The following is a 23,563-nucleotide window of genomic DNA, read 5'->3' on the forward strand; positions in this document are numbered from 1 at the left end:
TGTTTGGAGCCCTATAACAAAACCAGTAAAAATTTCCTCCTCAAGAAAATTTTTTATTAGCTCTTTTTTTTGTTTTGTTTTGTTCTTAATTATGCATTTTCTATTTTATTCAAGTAGAACATTTGTGTGTGTAAACATTGCTGCATGTGTGTCTAACTCCAGTGTTTGCTTGTGGTGCCAATTCACCCCAACTGAAGCCCTGTGAGCAGGTGTGTGATTACTACTGTGAGTTCAGTCGTTTCAGTAGCAGTTTGCAGAAGACACTGGACTTCTTTCTTCTTCATATTAGTGCTGCCTTCTGGCACCACTGGTTTAGCTGGCTTTCACCTACCCAACTGAAAGCAAAATTGGACCAAAGGTGGTATTTTGATGATCTTCCTCATCACATCATCTTCTCAAGTTGTAAAGGGTTACATTTTTTAAGGACTCATACCTAATTTTCCTCTGCAGCTTCCAGTTCCTGCTGCAACACACCACTTTCAGCTTGATTTCATGTTGATAATTATTTTGCTCACCCTGTCTTGTTTGTTGGGATATAATAAATGCATTACTTTTATGCTGATGCTGATCCTTTGTGCTGCTGAATCAAAGTCAAAGTATTCCCCTCAGAGTCAAAGGAAAATCTCTTATCTGAAATTCAAATACAATGATCATGCTAACACACCTAGTGGTTTAGGAGCACTTCAGAAAACTGAAGCCCCAGGAAGGTAATTCCTCATAGAAGCTGCAAAAGCAGGACTAGTTGTCCTAAAATAGAGCACTTGTTCTTCTCAAAGTTTTATCTCCATTTGCTAAACTTAAATAATAACTCAGCTGAGACAAAGGTCATTGTTGGTTTTTGGTTTGGGGTTTTTTTTTGAGTAAGATTCTTCTCCTTGCCTAAAAGGGCTCACAGGGTTTGCAGGCGTTGCTCAGCATAAAAAATGCCAGCAGTCCAGCATAGGACTGTAGATTATGGAACTTCATAATACATGTTAGCTCCAATGGTAAATTCAAAAGAAGTTGAAAATCCAATAGATCTATGATGTCTGAAGTTTTGTAAATCTGTTTTAATCAAAGCACTTGTGGCTACCTTTTTGCTAGAAGTGGTCTGTCAAGATCCGTCAGCTCTTGATATGTTTGCATGGTAGAGAGAGTGATTTGAGAATCAGACAATTGGAAAGGATATTTTTTGAAGATGTTCTTGATGTTCTTTGATAATCTTTGAAGAGGGCACTCAAGACAAATGCATAACCACTGAGGAAATACTAATTACACCTATGAATGTCTATGCACTTTAAAAATGGCTCCTTTTAAATTCTGCTGACCTCCAAGTAAGTGATTGAACTGACTATAGTGGGGTCCTGGATCAGTTATCTAAGCAAGCATCTTCCCTTTCCCTCTCTGTGTCATAATACAGCAATCAGCAGACCTTCTCCCAGAGAGCTGCTGACACAGAGCCACTTGTTTTAGCAAGCAGGGTGCTACTGGCAGTACATTCCAACTAGGAGTATTTGAATTTGCTGGAAGGCATTTGCCCTGAGAGTTTCTTGATCTCTTAATTTGACTTCTCTGGTGAACTGCATGGGGGAGCATGGGAGGTATCCTTAAAACAATTTCACTGAGCCCATTGTAAAAAAGGTACTTTATGGAGCAGGGGGAGAAGGGGGAATGGGAAAGAGGAAGAGGAAAGGAAAAGGAAGGCTGGAGAGAGAGCTTATAAGGATCAGTTTACTGCACTTAAAGTTGGTCACTGTGAGCCATGTCTTTAATCTCACTCCCCGTGGAGAGGATATGATTTGATTGACCTGTTAAGCTAATATTATTTAAGAAATGCTCATTATATGACTTACTTCTGCTGTGGGTCATAGATACCAGAAATGTCCCTTTCTGCCTCTGCTTTTCAAAGCGTGAGGCTTTTTACAATGATTCATTTAATTAAATTTCTTTGCATATCTAAAGAAGGAAGTTGAAAAGATGTAGTTTATATATCCTGCCACCAGATATTTTAGAGTTTAGCACATTTTAGTTATCTGCTAGAGACATGAAAAAGATACGATAACATTTTTTTTGTTATTTACTGAGTTGAAAATTCTTGCATACCATGATCAAAAATTGTGCAGCACTTTTGAAGAAGTTTTGTACAATTATTCATAGGAGATAAGGTGATTATCTTCACAGTCACCTGAAAAAAGTGATAATGCATTTCTTCTTTATTAATGATCAATTTCTCTAAAATCTACATGATGGTAAAAAGCACTTTTGTACGATTTAGTTTAAAAAGACCTACTGGGCAAATCTCACCCTCTAGTCTGACTGAAAAATGTATTTGATATTCCATATTGACTCAATTTATTTTGAAAAGTATCTGGTCTAATAATGCATCAACTCCCAGTGAAGTTCCATTGTTACACAGGGGAATAGAACAAAGGTTTTTTCTGGTATTTGACAGCCAGCATTTGGTCTCCCTGGGGCTTGGGTGAGGGAAGGGAGAGCCCAAGCTATAAAGCCAGAATAACTATTTTCCCCCACACCTGAATGTTGGGCTCCATGTTAACTGGTACCATAAATGTGCCCTCCTTGTCTAGATGTGCAAAAGAAGGGTACGTGGCAAGAGAAAAGAGGGGTGTGTAGACAGAGAGGTAGAAGCAGCCTAGCTTCTAGAGACAGAGGACCAGCTACTAGTGATTTTTCTTGTGAGGCTTTCTAACATCTACTTCAGGACCAGCAGAAGCATTCCTAGTGAGTAGGAGAGGGAGAGGGAAGTCCTTCAGCACAGGGAAAGTCCTTCACTACAGCAGAAACTGTAGTGATAACCACCTTTAAAGCATGAGAGTGAAATGGATTAAATGAATTAAGTGAATGTCAGAGTTTTTTGTCATGTTTCTTTCTAGAAATTCAGGAAAAGAATCTTTTTTGATACTGTTTAATTGGCAGAACAATTACAAAGGAGTTTATTTTTAAGAAAATACTGTTCCCTTGTTTAAACATCCACACAAATGCTGTGCTTTTGTCTACACTGAACCATTCTCTGACCCCTTGCTACAAATGATGAAGCATACAATTATATATGCCATAGGGTTTTTTAATCCTATGGCATATATAATTGTATAGGAGCAAGGTGTCAGAATCAAATAATCTGTACACTCAGCATTTCAGAAAAGTCCCCAAACCAATTTGATACCAGTGTGTTCTTCACCTGTTAATTTCAGATGTATCTTGTTTTTGCAACACGATAAAGGAATACTGATACAGTGTGGTTTTCTACAGCTTGATCACTTTGGAGTCAGTTCTGGTTTTCATCTCAGAATTCCCAGGGCCACAGGCTGCTTTATTTTCTCTTGAAGTCAGAGCTGGCTCAAGTGTTAGCTACAGATCAATGGGCTATGTGAATAGGTCTGAAAGATAGATAGATAGATAGATAGATAGATAGATAGATAGATAGATAGATAGATAGATAGATAGATAGATATAGATAGATAGAGGACTTGTATATCTAACATATGGTCTAATAAAGTATCCTGTGTCTTCAAAAGTCCTAGAGACAGAAGGCTGTACTTCCTCCTACTGTTTTGTCTATCTCAGTTTGAAACCTGACTCATATTTTTATCTATGTGAGATTCTTCAAACATCCTTTAAGTATACATATGCATTGTGTGAGTCAAGACAGCTACTGTCAATGCTTACAGACAAAGCATTTCTTTCTGGAAATGAATTCCTGCTATAGTTTAGCAGTGAACATTTTGCTATCACCTTCAAAGACAGATGGGATCTCGAATGCTTGCTTTCTACCAAACAGCAAATCTAAATGAAGACTAGATGCTAATGATACAGAAATGTGACAAGTGTATGGAGCAATTATGTTGCAGGAAAATCCATAGGATGCACTTATATACATATATATATAAGTAAGATATTGCTTAAAGGACCTTGCACTAATACTTATCCATGGGCATCAAGGGAGGATTTTACCAATTTTTGCTGCTTAGTACAAATTTACCTGATATTGGATCCTTTTTCCTTTCTCTGTCCATTTGTCATCACGAAAACACGGCTGAAAAGTAATTCCAAAATCATATCTCTGATGAAGTTTTCATTATTTCTCTTGGTGGGTTCTGCCTACTGCTGATTAAATCAGGAAGAAAAGTAGTCCTACCATGTGCCATTTAACAGAGTGCACATAGTGGCTGTTTCTCTGGTAGCGTTGGCTCAGTCTTGTCTTCAACAGTGGCAATTTTGGTATAAAAAGAGTACTTTGAAAAAAAAAATCTTTACAATATGTAACCAATTAATATGCAATTGGTTAATTGCAGCACTGTAAAAGCTGAAGGGCAGGGATAATGCTCTTTTCTACAGAAGTTCCTGGAGAGAAATTGGCTTTTGTAGAGGAACTGGTTTTACAAGGAGCAGCAGGATTCTAATTCAAAATTGGAGCAATCTCATATGGTTTACATCTTTTAGTTTAGTCTTGTTTATAACTCAAAATACCTGCAGCAACCTGCTTTGTGTCCCCACAGAGCTTTAAATCTTTGGGGTTTTAAACCTTTGTTCATTGAAGAGAACATTTTGGAAAACATCAGAAGGTTTGTCAAACTCCCAAGTACATTAGAAGACTACACACTCATTCAAAATACCTGTAACAAAAACATTTCCTCTGAAGTCTTGATGGGAATTGCAGTAAAAGAAATATTTTTTTCTTTAGTTTCAGAGCTATTACAAGGAAATCAATAATATATGATGGGGGACATTTAAAAGAAATGTTAAAAAACCTGGGATAATGGAAACCATTCATCATGCTGACACAATTTAAAAAAAATGTTCCAACAGAAATAATAATTTTCACACAAACTAGCAGTCCATGAATGCCTTTTGTGTACATATACAAATGTGCACTGTCTTTTCTTTAGGAAGAATATTTTTTCTCTAAGAATAATACTTTATGCTAGATTTAAACTCATAGTTAAAGCAAGCCTCAATTAGTGTTAATACTGTAAATTTGGGAGCCACCAACATATCATATCAGTGTATAATCTGGGATCTTCATTTTTCCTGAGCTATTAACATAACATTTCTTCTTTTTTTGGGTGAAATCAGAGGGATTGCTTATGCTCATTGGATAAAAACCAGTTTCCCATGTTTTAGTTTCCCTTGCTTTCAAATCAGGGTAATAGTTTTAACAAAATATTGTAAGTCTTAATTTGGATTTTCTAAACTGTTATTCATGAATTCCCTGTTTTTACAGATTATTTGTTATCAGTTAAAATATGGACTATTTATGTAATTAATTTTTTCACATTGTCAATTTTTTTTGTAAATGGAAGCAAAGCCAGTTTTTAAAACATCTTTTTCACAGAAAGGATAACATACTTTCACCTAATAGTTAATTAAAAAAAATTAAAGAAGGAAGCATTTTCCTTTTGATGTATTTCTTTTATTACAATATTTCATACCATATTATGGTACAGGGGAAGTGCCTGGTGCAGCACAGCAGGTACAGAACGGGGCAGGGCCCTGCAAGCCTGCTGACAGCAGGGCTCTGTCCCCTCTTGTTTGTCAAGTACATAGCAAATGTTATCATTTATGGTGCCAAACTCTTTAATTTATTTTTCTTACCCGTCTTTTGCTACACTGTATTTCTATTTGTTTAGCATGTTGGCTCCATGCTGCAGTGTCAAGTAAAGGTTGCTATTGCAATTTATCCTGTTTCCAAGCAAAGATGCCAAGCTTCTTCCACATACTGAGCTTTGTTTGAAAGAAGTCAAGTGAATTCACACATTCTCCCAGCACCAAGTGCAACATCCATCTTCAGAGTGCATCATCACAGAGAACAGCACATTCTCTGTTCAATGTGAATCTGCTGCTTGTACTAGAACATAAAACACTATGTATTTTTTTGGAGGGGAAGCTCTTTTAAAAGCATCCTGAAGATAGCTCACATAATTTTATTCATGTACTTGATGCCTAACAAAAGCCATTTAAGCTCTGCTGTGATGAAGACTGTTTTTACATGGTTTGAAATAGCCTGTACCAGTTGCAAATGAGTCTTTTCCAGCTCCGTGGTTGTCACAGAAGGTGGATCAAGCCCTGTATCACTTGAGAGGGAAAACATCAAAGAGGTGGGATAAGCACTCAGCATCTAACATGACAAATGCATGCAGGTTTATTTCGCTGAGTAGTCATGAGCATACACCAGAGATAAAGACAAATGGTGATGATTAATTTCTCTTCCAATAGAAAATAATTTTCCAGTGATTTTCCTAGAATGTTCACAAGACAGTTCATTTGCAGCACCTGCTTCATAAATCCATTTTACTCCCAAATAGGATTTTATCTAATGTAAGCAAATCTCCTCTGGCTATGTTGAAGTGAGTATTCATCCGGTGAGTATTCCTGGGTACTCTGCAGCCATAGCTAACAACCCTGGCACGACCCACATCTGGGGTTTCTTATGCAGAACTCTTTTATCAGAGAACTTTTGGCCTATTCTTAATAAAAGGACAACTTCTTCCTGCCAGCTGCAAAGTAATGCTCATTCACAGGGTGATGTAAATAGTGTCTCTTGGTATGTCTCCTTTCATAAATGAAAAAAAAAGGGATTAGTACAACATGAACTTCTCATTATTGCTCCTACTGCTGTCACAGTCCCTGCACTGCTTCTTAAATAAACCCCATGTGCAGTACAATTGCACTAATTCTTCTGCCTGAGAAATCCAATATCCCATGAATATGTGAGGGATGATATTGGTATAAGTCAATAGAAAGGTTTTTAATATTCCAGGGTTTTCTGAGCAAAAATCCTCCCTCCCCTTCCATTTTTAAATAGAACATTTTGCAGGAGTGTTTTAGATAAAATCAAAAAGAACATACATCAAAGTGTGAATTTTATATCTAAACTGTTGGAATCACAATTACTTTTGATTCATATGCTAACCCTGTGCCAAATCATCATGAGTGTTTATGTGTGGATATGCACAAACATACATTAGCTCTAAATTTTGGTGTGTTTTGCTTTATGGTAATCATAAAGGCATGCTCAGGCCAGGAAGGAACTAGAGCATGTTCATGAATCATTGATCAGTCTCAGTGCAGATCCAGAATTTGTTTTTTGCTATTATGCCCAGATGGGCTATTACTGTTATAGGGAAGTGATTTAGAGAAGGAGAATAGTGCTGAGCAAGAGAAAGAGAACAGAAGTGGCTCTTGCCTTGGGACTAGTGGGGTCTATCCCATCAAAACCTCATACTTCTTACTAGATGTCTTTTTTTGTCATTCTATCTTAATGGTAACATGTGCATAGCACAGTACAAGTTGTAAGTAGGAGGCAACATGTCACAGTAAATGCAACATGTCCCATGTCAGGTGTTACAGGATGTCCAACATACACTTTCCATATATATATATATAAATTTATATGTATATGTGGGTTTTTCACTGGTGTTTTAATGCAACATAAATTTCTCATACATTTATCCACCTGCACAGTATCTCTATTCCAGAAATTTTCTGGCTATCCTCAAGCTTTCAGAGATGAGGCTGTGGAATTCAGTCAGTGCAAAGATGTTGCAGAAGAAAATTACAAGGCCTTTTACAAGGTTATGGCTCTTTTCTCTGGTTTCCGAAACAGGAAAGTTTAGCACTGAAGTTTTTTTGTCTTCTTTTTGTATTACTGTTAGGAATAGCACACACTGTTCTTGCTTTGTGCTCTGCTGCTCACTGAAATATCAGTTGTGTTACACTTGCACAGATTTGCAGTTGTGCACAAATCCACTCTTGTGTTTTCTGCTGAGAGCTTCACCATTCATTCTGACTAGCTCCTAGTGAAACATCATTCTTTTCTTCTGTTGAGGTGGCTGATAGGGGGTTTTATAGCCTTATTGAAAGACCATTTTAATTCTCTATGTCTCCTGGTCACATCTAATAAGGAAAGAAAATGAGACAACTTAAGGGCTGGTTACTACATCCAGTTCCCTCCTGTAGTGTACTTAGCAATTGCACACAGCCTTTCATTGCCATCATGTCTGGTATGTAGGAAGCAAGGGCAGGCAGCATTCTTTTGGCAGTGGTTTAATGAAGAACCCAAATATAATGGCTATTCTCCAGTTTCAACACTTCAGTGGTGCAGCTCAACCAATGCACCTACAAGGAAACTACAAGAGACAATGAAAACCAAATCAGAAACCCAGAAGAAAGGAAATGGAACCAGTAGCATCTCATCTGGTGAATGTAACTTTGTGTGTTTTTAGTGGTCACTTTCCTCAGAGGCATTAATGAGTGATTTAGACAAGCTTATATGGTGTCCTGTCAAAGGGAGGCTGGATTTCAGCAGTTCTCTCTCTGGAAAGGGAAATGACTGCAGCTGTGTAGTCACAGTGCAGCTGTCTTGAATTTCACAATTCCCCCAGCAAAGATAGAAGTCCAACCTGTGTACTGGTCTATAAAAACCACCAAGATTCTCCTTGATTTCTGAGAAATTAGGGAACTAATCTTGGCAGAATCAGCAGCATCATAAATAGGCAGATGGTTCAGTAAGCTGCAGAGAGGGAGTATTGCTGCACTCCTTTCTTAATTTAGTATGAAAAGTGAGGGTTTTGTCTGTACTTTTACACAGATCCACCTGCATTCCCTGAATTGAAAGAAATATGCTCAGTCTCTTGATTTAAATTTCTACTACATAGAATTACTTTGTGCAGTTGCTCTCTAAAGCTCAGCAAACCTCCTTTTAAACTGAGCTAAGAATGTCATGTTAATGTTGGATCCCTCTTGCCCACAGAAGGGAAGCCACAGAGCACCTCCTCACTAGCATCAGCCCTAACAATGTACAAATCCAAAGGCTTCAAAAATCATTCAGCTAATGATGTTAGAAAATAAAACAATTTAGGAAGTTTTAAAGATCTTACATGCCTAATTATTTGAAACCATATCCTGTTCATAGACTGATATTGGAGGAAGTTAAATAAAGTTAATAAGCAGGTATTTTGGCATTCTGCTCAGTTTAATTCTATTGCTACATCCTGCAAGGTCAGAGTATCCAGAGGTTAGTAATGAAAAAGATTTGGAAAATTCTGTCTTGACTGAGTGGCTGTCATGGGGAATTTTTCTTACACCATTGCTGTACATAGTATTTTGCAAGTTACCTGACCAGACTTTGCTGTCAGAGATGCAAGTAGTCACTCAGCCACATTGCTAAGGTGGGGGATAGGAGCAACACTTTTTTTATTATTTGATTACTTAGAGAAAACAACAATAAAGCCACAGCCTTTGAGTGGTATTTTGTTACCTGACTCACCTCAGCCTCTTAAGCTGCGGAGGAAGAAGTGCTTGCAATGACACAACATCCACCAGGAGATGGCCAGGATCTGTGTTTCCAGGTAGAATAATGCTGTAGAAATACTGGCATATCAAGCCAAGGGGGTGACTTCTTAGGGAAAATGGAGAGACTACAGTGTGTACACTATACATATACAGTCTCTGGAGCAGACAGTATGTCTGATAAAAACAGGTATGAGTACTGTAAATCCAAAGGAACATCTTTTTTGAAAATGAAATCTCTCTTTTGGGTACTCCCTAGAAGCCTGATGCTAGATTCCTGAATGAGTTCACAGCAGGCTGAATGAGTTCACGCAGACTCCCATGTTAAAAAGACTGAAGCACCAGCTATGTTGGGCTCATCCATGTTTCAGCTTTGCAGAAGCACCAGAAGCAAATGGTGTAGACTTGTGCTTTCATCAGGCATCTAAATTTATGCAGTGGGACAACTCTGCTAGAGAGCAGGTCCCCACAGCCATGTGGGTCTTATCAGATCCCTCTCTAACTGCCCATTGCAGGAATTCCCAGAGAGCAGGAATCAATCATTCTGTGCCAGCAGTCTCTGGACAAGTCCTTCACTCACATGTTCTGTGTAAAGCCATGTTACAGTTCCTTAAGCTTCTTCTATAACCTGCTTGATAAAGAACTATGCTCTCTTGGGGATAGGTGCTTAGGAACATGGTTTTATATCTCAGCCAAAAGACAAATCCAATTTGCTTTGGCTGGTAGGACAATCTCTCCCATAGGATCAACTACTTTAAGGACAGTAGTTATCCCCTCACTCAGGGGTTATTCCTTCTCCTAATCCAACCTGCTTCCATCTCTCACTTGCCCAATAACCCACAGGATGCAAAATGAAAGCCGAAATATCCTGCAGAAGGACAAACTAATGCAAAAATCCCTGAGTGGCAATGCAATTTCATTCCCTGATAACATTGCTTTAAATTTCAAATCTATCTTCCAGTAGAACAAATGATTTTTGCAGGATGAAGCACCCAGCGCAGGAAACATTACACCAGCCCCAGTCTCCAACTCCATCAGCCTGACTTCTTCACTACTACCACAATTCATGGTTGACCATGCATCTGACAACTTCATGGCCTCCAGTGGAGCTGCATTTCTTGTTCCAAGGCAAAACCTCTTCCTCTGTACATTCCTTTATTTTATTGTGTGTTGGTAGAGCCTCCTGCACTGGAGGAAGTGGACTCTGTTCCAACCAGAGCTCCAGAAATCTCACTAAAAACTTTCTTTGTTATTCTGTGTTAATAGATGTTGGCATGCAATGGCAACATAGCACAGCGGAGGCAATGTGTGATTCTGGAGATAACTAGTAATATTTGCTTTCACATGTTTGTGTGTATAAATGTGTATATGCATGTATATATCTTCTTCTAATGTTTAAATGTGTCATAGACTTCTCATGCTTTTGAGCCCCTGTGTAGGAGCTTTCACTGAGGATTTTTCTGACTATCCCCAAGCCTATAGAACACAGGGCTGTGGGAATTAGGACTGATGAGGAAAAGGGGCTGGGAGAAAATCACAAGCTGATCTTTCACGAGGAAACAGCCCTTTTGTTTTTCTCCTGTGTTTCAAAACACAACAACTAAATATTTTAATCTGGTTAATATTATCTTAGTAATGGGTGACCCATATTGGTCTTATTTTCTATAATGGTGTTCTTACAACCCTCCACTCTTTGCACACATATGCATAAATCTATGGAGAATTTTATAAGATCTGGTAAAAAGCACTAACATCACTACCACAGAAAATGAAATCTTGGTTGTCAAGGGGCTCAGATTTAAACTTTTCTTTAGCAAGCAGAAGTACTGATAGATCTCACATTCATTTCTGGATCTTAATTCTTGTACTACATGCCTTTTGAGTGATGTGCTGTACTTTTGAGGGTAAGCATATCTTGGGGGCTGTGGTATGTTTTTTAAAGTAAATATTACACACTACAGTCATTGGATCTGCATAATGTTACCAGAAACATCTGGAGATTTTCAATTCCCTCTAATCTTATTTTCCTGACAGCTATAAACTTATGCTTCAAAATGTAATATGTACTATGGGCAAAAATGTTTCTTCTCACCAAAGAGAATTCCTCTGCCAGAGAAATAGTCCAAATAGTCCACTGACAACATCGGTAAGGCAGGGTTTGTGGGGTTGCTGTGCTCAAGAGGAAATAGCAATAATTTGTAATTCTTGTTAAAGTTTCAAAGTCTCAGTCCTCTATTGTGGCCTTTCAGATACCAGTGGGTTTTTTTCCTAAAAGTCCTCAATGGTTTGTGTCTGTTTGACTGTAGCCTCACAGGGTCATTGTTTCCTTTGCAGCTGATTCAGAAGTCAGAATGCAAGGAAAAGTCATCCACTACTGTAACCATGTAAAATCACTTCCACGTGTTTAGGTGTTAGACTGGCAACATATGTTCTTAGAATATTTGGACTCTAACAACTAGAAAGCAGCTGCAGATGCTGTGGGATAGCCTCTAAACAGTGTAGGTTTGTATGTTCACACATGGTCTGGAATGGCTCTTAACAACTTCAGCCAGTTGCAAGAGCTGGTAATTCTATCATGAGAAAGAACAACTTGGATAAGTACTACCCAGTGGTGAGATTAAGTTTGTGTACTTATTTACCATAGGTAATCTAAAATTCTCATCCTTTCTGTTATGCAGTTATCTAACATGACTTGTGTTGTGTTTTTGTTTGCTGACAACCCCTCTTTCTTGCCTACCTTGGATCAGAAGTGACGTTTAGTTTCCGACATGATGCAGTAAGATGAGAAGGAACTGCCTGATAAAGCTATTGCTGGCAAGCAGAGAGATTGAAGGAGGTTGCACTGCTTCATGGGCAGTCTGCACTTTGAAATGTTCCTATCTGGTCCCAGAGCAGGAAGTTTTAAAGTATTGCATGCCATGCACAAGACTGCTGAACGACCAGGTTGTTGCAGTCTAGTGAAAATGTATACTTCACATTTATGGTACCGGTGGGAGAATGAAGAAAAGTTTGTTACTTTCCAGAATATGCTAATTCACTGCTCTTAAATAAAATGTGTTACATGTACAAATCCAAGTCTTCTTGTTTTGCCAACATCTCCAGTTACTGTTTCAGTCTTGCACTGTTCATCTAGATTCCCATTTCTCAGTAGACAGGCATCATCTTCTGAGCGATTTAATAATGGCTGTTAAGCTGGACCTTTTGCAACTTACATCACTTTCAGAAATTTGAATTAGACTTCATTTCTAGCTTGATAAATTCAGTTGGGTTTACCACTATAATATTTGTTAATTCAAAGTTAGTTTAATTGAAACTATGGAGAAATATTGCCATTGTATGAAAACTTTATCCATTGAAGCCAAACTTCTAAAAAGATGTATAGAGCAGTTTTTAACTTAAGTGCTGGAACTAATGATTGAGGCTGAATCCTATGCAGTAAGTAAAAAAAGATTGTTATGATAGTTTTTTTCAGTCTTAGTCTCAAAAATTAGTCTTTCATTCATAGTGAGACAAATGCAGAAGCTCTGTCAAAGTCAGGCAAAAAATTATTTGGACTGGAATTTAAAAGTTTGTTGACAAATATTTAAAAATAATGCAGGTTGAGCATTCAGCAGATCAAAGGAAAACTGAAGTAGGGTAAAACTGCTGAGTTTAAAAGCCAGTTTCACAGTAAGTAGTTCAAGTTCCCTGAAAGCAATTCAAATGTTCTGAAGTTTGGGAGCACAGCTGCAACCATCCTCTGTAATATAAAGAAATGCACTTTCTCTCCCCCGAAAAGGGTTATCATTAAATCCTCTAAACAATCCTCTATGAGCAAAAGGGATGCTGACCAGGCCATGGACCAGCAAAGTTATAGCAAAAGAAGCATTTTCCTCAGCCAAAAGAAAGAGAATTTCAGAGGTTTGTGTTTTAAAGGTGAAAGATTTCTTTTCTACACTCAATTGGAACTTGAGCAATATGTATGGGAAGTGAAATTTTTTTCTTTTTTTTTTGCTAGCTTTTTTGACCTATTTATCAGAAACTATATGCTTTTAAAGTCAGATATAATGGCTAAAACTTGAAAACATGAGAAGCAGATACAATACACCAGCGAAGAAGTTTCAACATGCTTCAGTTCCTGATTTAAGTTATATTTATATGCTGTGCTAGTAGAATAAAAAGATTAGAAGAAGATGTTAGTTGAGACAAAATTATAGAATATACCAGGCCTGGCTGTTTGATTAGGTTCACTTTACAAGTCCTAACTTCCATATTCACACCCATTCTTCAAGTGTAGACAGGTCTTTCTCCTAAACTTAGAGCCTGCCAGCTGCAGATAGTAAACATGAAATAGTGCAGTACTGTGATGGTGTTCACAAGGGTTTTCGGATGAGGGAAGAGACGTAGATCTGACTCCATTTTTCAGAAGGCTTGATTTATTATTTTATGATATATATTACGTTAAAAATATACTAAAAGAATAGAAGAAAAGGTTTCCTCAGATGGCTAGCAAAGCTAAGAATAGAAAGGAAAGAATGATAACAAAGGCAGCTGTCTCAGACTCTCTGTCTGAGCCAGCTGGGATGTGATTGGCCATTAATTATAAACATCCAAGATGGGCCAATCACAGATCCACCAGTTGCATTCCACAGCAGCAGATAACCATTGTTTACATTTGGATCCTGAGGCCTCTCAGCTTCTCAGAAGGAAAAAATCCTAAGGAAAGGATTTTCCATAAAAGATGTCTGTGACACAGTACTTGTTACAAAATGTGAAGGTACTTCTTTGAGGCAACACCATGTGTTGCCTTGAACTGCTTGTGTTAGACATCTCTGAATTTTGACACAAGTAAAAATTCATCTGGTGAACAACAAGGTCCTTGCTACTTCTCTTGCCTAATGAAGTGAATTACATTTGTTACATTTTGCATTGTGTTATATTTAAAGTCCCAAAAGTGTTTCAAATTTTGTATTGTAGAGTGCATCTGGTTGACAACTCCTTTTGTCACATTATAAGATCCATATAGACACCAATTCCCAATAATAAGTTGCTATGAGGGCAGAATCAAATATCTAACTGACTGTCTTGCAGAAGAACTGTTTGCTTAAATTTAAGTGCTGTACAAGAGAGCTGCTTAATGCAGTAAAACCAAGTATGGAAACAAATTGTATGTTTGCATCTTAAAACTTAGTAAGTTTATGTGAGAAAAATGAGAAGGAAAATTCTGAGTCCATCGTCCTTTGTGCTCTGGCAGCACACGTGCATGCTAATAATCAAATGGCAATGGAAGTTTCTAAAATGCAAGTGGAAAAGGCCTGAAACTTGTCCTTTTAGACTTTTCTACAATGTTTACTGTAATTCTTTATCACTTTTAGTAAAGCAAGTCATTCCGGCTAGAAATTTCCATTCCTTGTTTTTGTAACAGTTTTTTTTCGGAGGGCTTGAGTAAGATTAGTTGTGCAGAGACTGGAAAAATGAAAATGTGGAGTTTTCTTGCTAATGTTAACAAATAAAGCCAGAAAAAAAAAAAGCTCTGTGACAATAATGTCCAATCCTATTTGCCCTGAAGTACAACACTGTGAAGGCACTGCACTTTACTCTGTGGGTTGAGTGACAGAAAAAGCAGTAGCGACCTCAGAGTTTTTGCAGGAAGCAAATACCTGTGGCCATGAAAAGCTCTTGCAGCTGTCACTGTCATTCTTGCAATTTTGGTAGAAGACTGTACCAATCTTGACTGCTTTTCTTGTGGGCACACAGTGTGCTAGTTACATGGTATGATAGTTTATATAATCACACTGTGTTTGTTCACTGAAGCGTGGTTTCGCTAAGTGAGACGGTTAAATGCTATGGGCTGAGTTGAATTCACTTCTGCTGTTCTACAAGCACAAGCTAAGCCAAAGAGACTCTGGCTTTTTTGCATTCAAAATGTGACATTCCAGAACTGATTAAATACTTTGAAAACAAGCTATACACAATTCAGGTTGGGTACATAAATGAATAGAAACATTTGTCTTCAGTTTCTGACTGTATTCTCTCCACATATTAAGTGAGCTGTGAAACATCCTAGTGCTGTTTTTACAAACAGCATAAAATAACATGAGAAAATAAAATGTTCTGTTTTTAGAATGGTATTTTTGTAGTTTAGTGTATAAGGCATAATAATGCATTACCTGAACATTTTGGGGAAAAGATCACCAAAATACTGAATTGCTGTCTATCTGCAGAGCACTACTCAGCTATGTGCTGAAGGAGGCAGGGGGACCACTGGAAAATGTCATTCAGTAATGTGGTTGGACAGTGATGGCCCTTATGTTTGCATTTTTCAACTATGTTTCCTGTCTGCAGCTGGTTTGCAAGTATTATGCATTCAAGGAATAGCAAAGTTTTTGTAATGTGGTAAACAGCAATCAGGAGAGTTCATATTTCCTTAACTAGCAGTCATAAAATAATGACAGAAAATATGGAGAAAGCCTCATAAATGCTACAGTAAAATGTAAATACTTTGCAGCTTTATATAATTATTTCCACTTTTTTAATCTTTTCCATGTTTCTGTCAACATTTCTTCAGACTCTGCTTCTCTATCCCATGCTGTCACCTGCACTTCAGCACAGCAACTGCTGAAGATATAGATGAGAACAACTATTTCCAAATTCTTTTTATATTTAGATATTGTAATAAAAATACAATGGGCCTTCAGCAAGTGATTTGCAACATCAGAACTCTGGTTTTCACTATATAAAATATACTCAAAAGTGCCAAAACTCCACAAATAACAAAAACAAAAGAATGAAAATTAAAAGGCCATTAAAATTTTTTACTGTACTAGTATCTACTAGCATTTAGCATTTAGATGTTTTTCATTCTAAAAGTGCCTTTTTTTCCCCTTCAAATTCTGTGCTAAAATACTGCATAAATTCCTGGCCAGTTAATTGCTTGTCTGCAATAAAATAGACGAACTTGTAACTAAAATGCAGTATGAAGTGTTAGGTTAAAGGTTACTACCTTTAGACATGAAAAATTATATATAAAATAAACTGTTATCTGTAGTGACAAGATTCTGAATTTTTCTTTTCTCTTCAAATTCAGAAATGGCTGTGAGTATTGCTCTCAGGATTGAATTGTTAGCTGAATTCTTTATGTAAATCAAATCAATGTAGAACAATTTTGTAAAATTGTTTATATCCTGAGAAATTCAGTAATTTCTTCCTAATTTATACTTGGTTTCAAGTCATTGCCCACTTTAAATTTTAATAATATAATTTAGCACTCAGATGCAATAGCAATAACTTTTCTGAGCCTCACATAGATCAAAACAAAAAAATCTTTGACAGCCAACCTGACAACATCATAAATGTAAGTCATCTGATTGTAGGCAAAATTCCTCTCATTTCTATGGCGTCCTAGTTACTATAAATTAAGTAGACTCATTCAATACAAAAATAAAGGACAAAGTGTAGAGTTGCATAAATAATCAGTTGAAATTGTTTAAAGCTGATAAATAATTGTCTAGCTTTCGACAAATGTATGCCACATCTGCAAAAGATCATGATCTAACATGTATTTAAATATTCTGCTGGTTTAATGTTATTAAGTGCATGAGCATCAGTGCAAGATGGAGAATTTAGGAGGAAGAGAGTTTAACAATACCTGTATAAGCTGCCAGTTTCCTTTTATTCAGGAAGGACAGTACCTACACCAGCATTATGTTCAGGTACACCTTTCAGGAGAGTAAGAGCATAACAGCATTTAAATGTTTGTAGAACTGATGTGTGACACATTTCTCATCAAGTGCCACGAGACACCACAGAACTGCTTAAATAAGTAGAGAAAGGGTTCAGTGGCTGTCAGATGGAAGACCATATCCAGGAAAGGCACTAGGTGGCACAGAGATGATTATTTAGGGCAGTGCAGAGAGTGGTAGGAGACCTCAGAGCTTAATAAAACAGCAGTGATTAGTAGCAATGTGAACTAATCCTTTTTATGCAATTTGCCATTGCAGACATTTAAAACTGAAATTCTGTGGTAGCAAAAGAATATTGCCCATCACTTTTAATCTTGAAAGGGTCAGGATTATATGAAATAAATTTACTGCCATGACAAACCAGAGGGACTTGTGAATTTCCACTTTTTCTTTCTGCTCAGAGTTTGCTTTCTCAACCTTTTACCGGAATTACCTGAACCATTTGGAGTTACATCTACTAATGGAGCACAGATGCCTAGGAGAAAACCTCCAGTCCCCCTAAGATGTAACTCTGACACAAAATGGGTGCTAAAGATTATTGTATAAAATGGTATTGTCTTTATAATTCATTCCTAAATCAGCTGTTGGGGAACAGGCCAGCAGGTCTCCAGGCTCTTCTCTCCAGAAGTTCCTCCTTTTTGCTATGGCTCTCTTAGTTTCCTGCTCTGGGAGGACTGACATTAAGGATAATGAATGTACTGACTCACACTTCTGTTAACAATTCAGTCATATTAAAGATTCTCCCTTTGTGTGGGCAGAGGAAGCTGGGCCTCATTAAGGGTTCAGAAGGAAAGATTAACATTCTAATGAATGCACTAGAAAATGACAGCCAAGACCTCTGGATCTGATTTCAGGCTGTGGTCTAGCTGCAATATCTCATCACACTTCTAGATGCAGTCAGAATTTGTTCCATTAGAAGATTGTTCATATTGACAAATTTAAGTAGGATTTCCCATTGTTAAATATCAATGCTGATAGTTTCTATTCCTCTGAGAAACACAACTTGTGTCTCTTCACCACTGTGTATCATTGTCATGGCTTTAGCTAACTCAGTGCAAAATCTAAGGTGAAATCGAGACAGAATCATCCCCCTTATTCTTGTAGTACTGTAGACAAAAATAGATGTATTCACTTTATAGTTACCAGCTTGGATCAGGAAAGACTCATCAAATTATGATGAGTCTTATGAATGCTCCTTGTCTTGGTGAGTAAATAGAAAAGGTAATTTTATAACTCTCATGCTAGACAAAAACTTTTTAGTTGCTCATTTTCAAAACTTTAAAACCTTGTATGAACAAAGATGTTGCTTTTTGAACTGTGAAACTTCCTCAGAGATTATAAATATTGGGTGTATGGAGGATTGGGCTTGTATTTTGTTCTTAGCAAAGTGTTTACACGGGCAGCAAGGAAACAAAAAGTCATGTGGCTATTATAAACTACTATATTTAGAGCCTGGTGCTCTAAATGTCAGGTAATTATCAGTGTCTCAAGAAGACTTCCATCAAAATGAGCTATCCCTCCTATTTGTAAAGGTTTGTATTGTATTTCAAAAATGTTTGCATCTCCCACTAAAATATTTGGAGGAGGGTAATAGAAAATAAAATAAAATAGAAGTGATGGTAATTGATTCAACATATTCTGAAATCCTAAGCTTATTTACTAGTATTTATTTTACATTATATCACTTTGAGGGTGTCAAATTAAAGCTGTAAGCTAAAGGAACCAGCAAGGGAATTAGAAGCTGGCTAGAGACTTTATTGTATTCAGACATTCATTCATTTGACTTTTAAATGCCACTGGCTGCTCACTCTTCCCCAAGCTTCCTATTTCCATTTTTCTATAATTGTTAAATACTATTTTAATGCACAGGGTTTACCTTTTTGGCTTGATCATGAATGACTGTAGTCCACAGAACATGATAAATACAGTTGTCTTTCACTTGGTTTTGTTTGTTCACTTTTATCCTCCAGTTCTTGCCTTTCTATGATATCTTCAGATCATAAGTTCTTCCAGGTGAAAGCATTATATTTTTCCATACATTCACTTGGTTCATTTTCATTAGGTACACTTTAGAATCATAGAATTAAAGTTGGAGAATACCTCCAGTTTCAAGACTAACCTTTGATGAACACCAGCATTTCATATGGCAAAGTGCCACAATTTTAATATATATAAAATTTCAATGTATTTTAATTGCTAATCACAAGACAAGAACTTTTATCATTTTCACCTGTAGACTTGTTTGCAAAACACTCAGCTGAACATTTTTTGAGATTTGTCCCCATACAATTTTTTCACCTTAGAGAATAACTGCTCAAATTGCTGGTTATGCTTTGAAACAATTCACAGTCTGCTATGCCTGTTTCTAAAATTCAATCTCATGTTTAATGATTCTCATTGGAAAAGAAATAATTGCTTAGACCCCATAATTTTAAATGTACTTTGCCAAGAGTTGCTTATGACACAGTTATTCCAATTCTGTTCTCATATTGTTAATCTCTGAGTGACTGCAAACCCCAGCAAGAATTCTGGGACACGTAATTAATGAGTACGCTTGGTTAAGGAATAAACATTAGAGACAGAATAAAATGTCCTCTGGTGAATATCACTCTTGTATCCAAGGAAAGGATAGCTGACAAGCCTGGGTGGTGTTCCCTTTAACACTATTTAATTCATTGCATTTGGAACGGATTTTGCTTTTCTTGTTTGGAGCAAGAGAGGAAGAATGTTTTGTACTCTGGTGTAGTTATTTACAGGGTCCTTTCTTCACCTACTGTGTGTTACAGTCAGTATTTTCTCTCCACCCTTCCCATTCAACATTTCAGAGTATCACAAGCAAGTAAGGTCCTTGGTGTAGTAAATGAACGCAAATAATCTAAAGTGCTGTGAATATATTTCAGATGGGACACCAGGTTTCACACTGACCCATTTTCTCTGTCTGAGCTGGACCAAGAGCCTCAAAAAACACACGTCCATCCCTCTGCTCAGCAAGAGCAGCTTGACTTCTCATTCTATTTTTCCTGGGCTAGACAGGAATGGCCAAGGTAATGGCACGTAATGGCACTGGCCCATGACATGGGTGTTAAAAACAAATATATTGTTCCAGCTTGTTCTGCACCAGGAAGAAAACACTGTAGGTGCATATAAGACCAAGAAATTACTTGCATTGCTGGAGATGTTCAACTACAGGTGACTCCCCAGTGACCAGATGGGAGAGCGCACAGCCATCTGTCAGTTGCAGAGCACAGAAAGGTGGCACCTGTGGTGGAATGGTATTCTCTCTTTTAACATTGCAGAAGGACCCCTTTCTGGCAGAACCCTGCACTAGAGTGAAAGGAATGTGTTAAAACAGGTGAATTTCCACAGGAAGAAGAGATTTGGCCAACATGTAACTTTTCTTCATCCCAGCTTGCTTATGTAGCAGTCCCACTGTGTTACAGGCAACAGCACTGAAGTGCAGATCAGACAAGGCAAGCATTCCTCACTCTGCCAGTTCTGTGCTCATTATATCTTGCACTGATTTTGGATTATTACTGAGGTAACTTTTTGTAATACCAATACTAACACTGTTAGCTAAGGTGCGTTCTTGTGTTTCACCAAGAGTAGAGAAAGTTGAACTTGTTACCACTCATCTAAGAGGAATTCCAAAGTTACCAAAGCGGATGGTGATTCTCAGTGTGGTCATCACATGCTTCAAAACAGCATATTGGAAAAATTTCCTAAAGTGAAAGTCTCAGACCCCCAGTTTGTTCCCAGATCATGTCAGGAGATTTGTTTTGCTAGACAGGTTTGACTAGATTGGTTTGGCTAGAGGTTTTGTAACCTGTCACAGTTGGATATCACCAGATCAAGCAATAGCAGTATGTTAACTTTAGAAAGAAAATAATTTAGATTATGCATATCCACCTAGCAGAAAAAAAAATGTTTAAAAAATCAAAATTATTTTCCTGTTGATCTGCTTTGAAGACTAAAACCAGATACTGTATGCCAGACAGTAAAGAGTGTACAATTTCTTTTGGGTAATTTTATTTTTTTTTAAATGAAAACCTGTGACAGATCTTGTTTTTAATTTATGTCTTTACCTTTCCACCCACTTTTCTAATAGTAATATTGGGGTTTTAAAAAAGAAATTGGACCACATTTCCCAATTACCACTCTCCACTGGGAGACTAGAGTTTCTCACAAAATAAGTAGGCAGGAGTGCTTTATACTGTATTTTCCAGCTCATAAAGTGTAAGGAATGGAGAGAGCTATTCTCTGTTGGTGGCAGGCCCAAGGCTTTTACTCCTCAATCTTTATAGATGTACAAGCCACATATTTGTCTGTACCAAGACAAATATGCTGGGTTTTGACTGCTTCTTGGTGAAGTCTATCTTGGCCCTATCCTTATTGCATAGCACTCAAAATTAAGTGGGGAAACAATTTTTTTGAAACGTTGTTGAATTTAATGATCTGTTTTGTTCATATGCTAGAACATGTAGGGATTTTGGCCCCAGGATCTGGTGTTTCAGGTGATGTATCTTCAGAAGGTACAGGATAGATCTAGGAATTGTCTCGGTTAATTTTTCTGTATTTCTATATTTCTATATCTATCAATATTTCTGTAATTTCTATATTTTATCAAGAGTGTTTAATGTTCCCTACCCACACAGAGTTGTTCAAGTTTCTTAGCACATTTTATCCAGAGTCTGCCACAGTGCCTTACTCATGACTTGAGGCATCAGCTAACACTTAGGGATTATGTAACACATGATGCTTTCTCTTCACCACAGACTATGTCCCTCAGGGACAATCTCCTTATAGAGGGTCATCTGATTCACAGATTATTTTGTCTGTAAGCTCATTTCTGTATATTTTACAGATTTCAAGATCTGGGGACTGATATCACTAGGCTGAAGGGAACTAGTGAGGAACAAAGCAGCAGTTTAACAAAACAAATAAAACAGATGAATGTGGGTTGTTTCATGGTTTTAGTTTTTCCCCAGACAACATTTGTGTGGGACTTTGTTTTGTGAAATTTGGCTGAGATTTACTGCAGATTTCAGATTTGTGACCAAACTTTTACAAAACTTGATAGATTGTTAGGTCTGATTTTTTTTTCAGGAAGAGCCACATTTTCTACAGCCACTGCCACAAGTAAACTGCGTATTTAAGCCAACAATTTCATCTCTCTTTGCATCCATTTATTCCTTGATTTGGCTAGTTTGTCTTCTGAATGATGACCCTCAGTGTGTTTTTCAACTCTGCTGCTATAATTGGCAAATACAATCTTGGCAGCATCATGCAAGAAATATTGTAATAATAATTAAAATTTTAATAAACAATATATTGGTTTGTTTTATAAATTATTGCAGAACACAGAAGTGTTTAATAAAAAGCCTTTTCTTTGTGTTTCTGAGCATCAGAGATCTACACTAAAGACTACACTTTCAGGGAGGTACAGAAGTCAAGGCAGAGTAAGAGGATGGAAGAGCAATTCCAGATTATGGACTCACATACTACAGATAAAGGTGAAGTCCAAATGTCAGCTAAATACATTGATTTTCCCATTTTAGTTTTGAATGAAATGTCTTCTCTCTTCCTTTTACATAATCTCCTGCTTTTGAAATTCATGTCATTCCACTGTTCAAAAAGGAGAAAACCCCTGGGGGCTTTAAGAGCGATGCATTGCAAAGCTTTTGGAAAGAGCTTGCTGCATTGGAAGGTCATATTGTAGTTTTACTGATTCATTAAAAATGTATGCCTCATCTCCTATATAGTTTTCACTCCATAGTTGCAGAGCAGCTTGTAGAGCATGTGGCTTTGTTCTATTTCCTAAAAGATTCTTTCAGCCTTTAATGCAGTGGAAACCAATAATGACACTGACATTTTCCCTGCAAGCCTTCACATTTAACCACGACTTTCTCCTGATGTCTGGGGTGCAAACTCTCCATCTGACTGATGTTACTGAAATGTCGTCTGTTCTGTCACCCTCCGAGTACAGGAAGATGTACTAAGGAAGCAGGGATTGATTGAAGTAACCCAGTACATGGATTTTTTTTAGGTTACCAATGTCATGCTGTTCCAGTTAAAGTGAATCCGATTCAACCTCAGTTACAGTAGGGTGCAAATACAGGCATTCATTCACAACATCCCAAAGCAGCACAGTTACAACTCATTACCAAAAAAGAGATATACATGCAGAGGTGAAAGGGAGCCTTGCCAGTGTACCTTGGGCAAGGTTATGTAAGAAAAACCTTTCACCCTTATTAATGCAAATACTAATGCTGTTTTTTATTTGTGGCTTGGTTCTTTCCCTCCTGTCTCATACTGCATCTGCTCAGCAACCTCCACCTAAAATCTTGCCCATCACTAAGCTGTTTTTAGCTTCCTATGGGGAAGTACTTCACAGTGCATCTTCAGCTATGCTTAGATCTCTGCTTGTCCCCTTCTCATCCTTTGTTGGAATACTAGCTCTCCTTCCCTTCAGCCCTTCAAGGACATCCACATGAACTTATTCTTTTGCTCCAAAACTCATGTTAACCCACATGAGCTTATACAGGAAATAATCAGCC

This window comes from Molothrus aeneus, chromosome 1 (genome assembly GCF_037042795.1).
Source record: "Molothrus aeneus isolate 106 chromosome 1, BPBGC_Maene_1.0, whole genome shotgun sequence".
Taxonomy (NCBI): Eukaryota; Metazoa; Chordata; class Aves; order Passeriformes; family Icteridae; genus Molothrus; species Molothrus aeneus.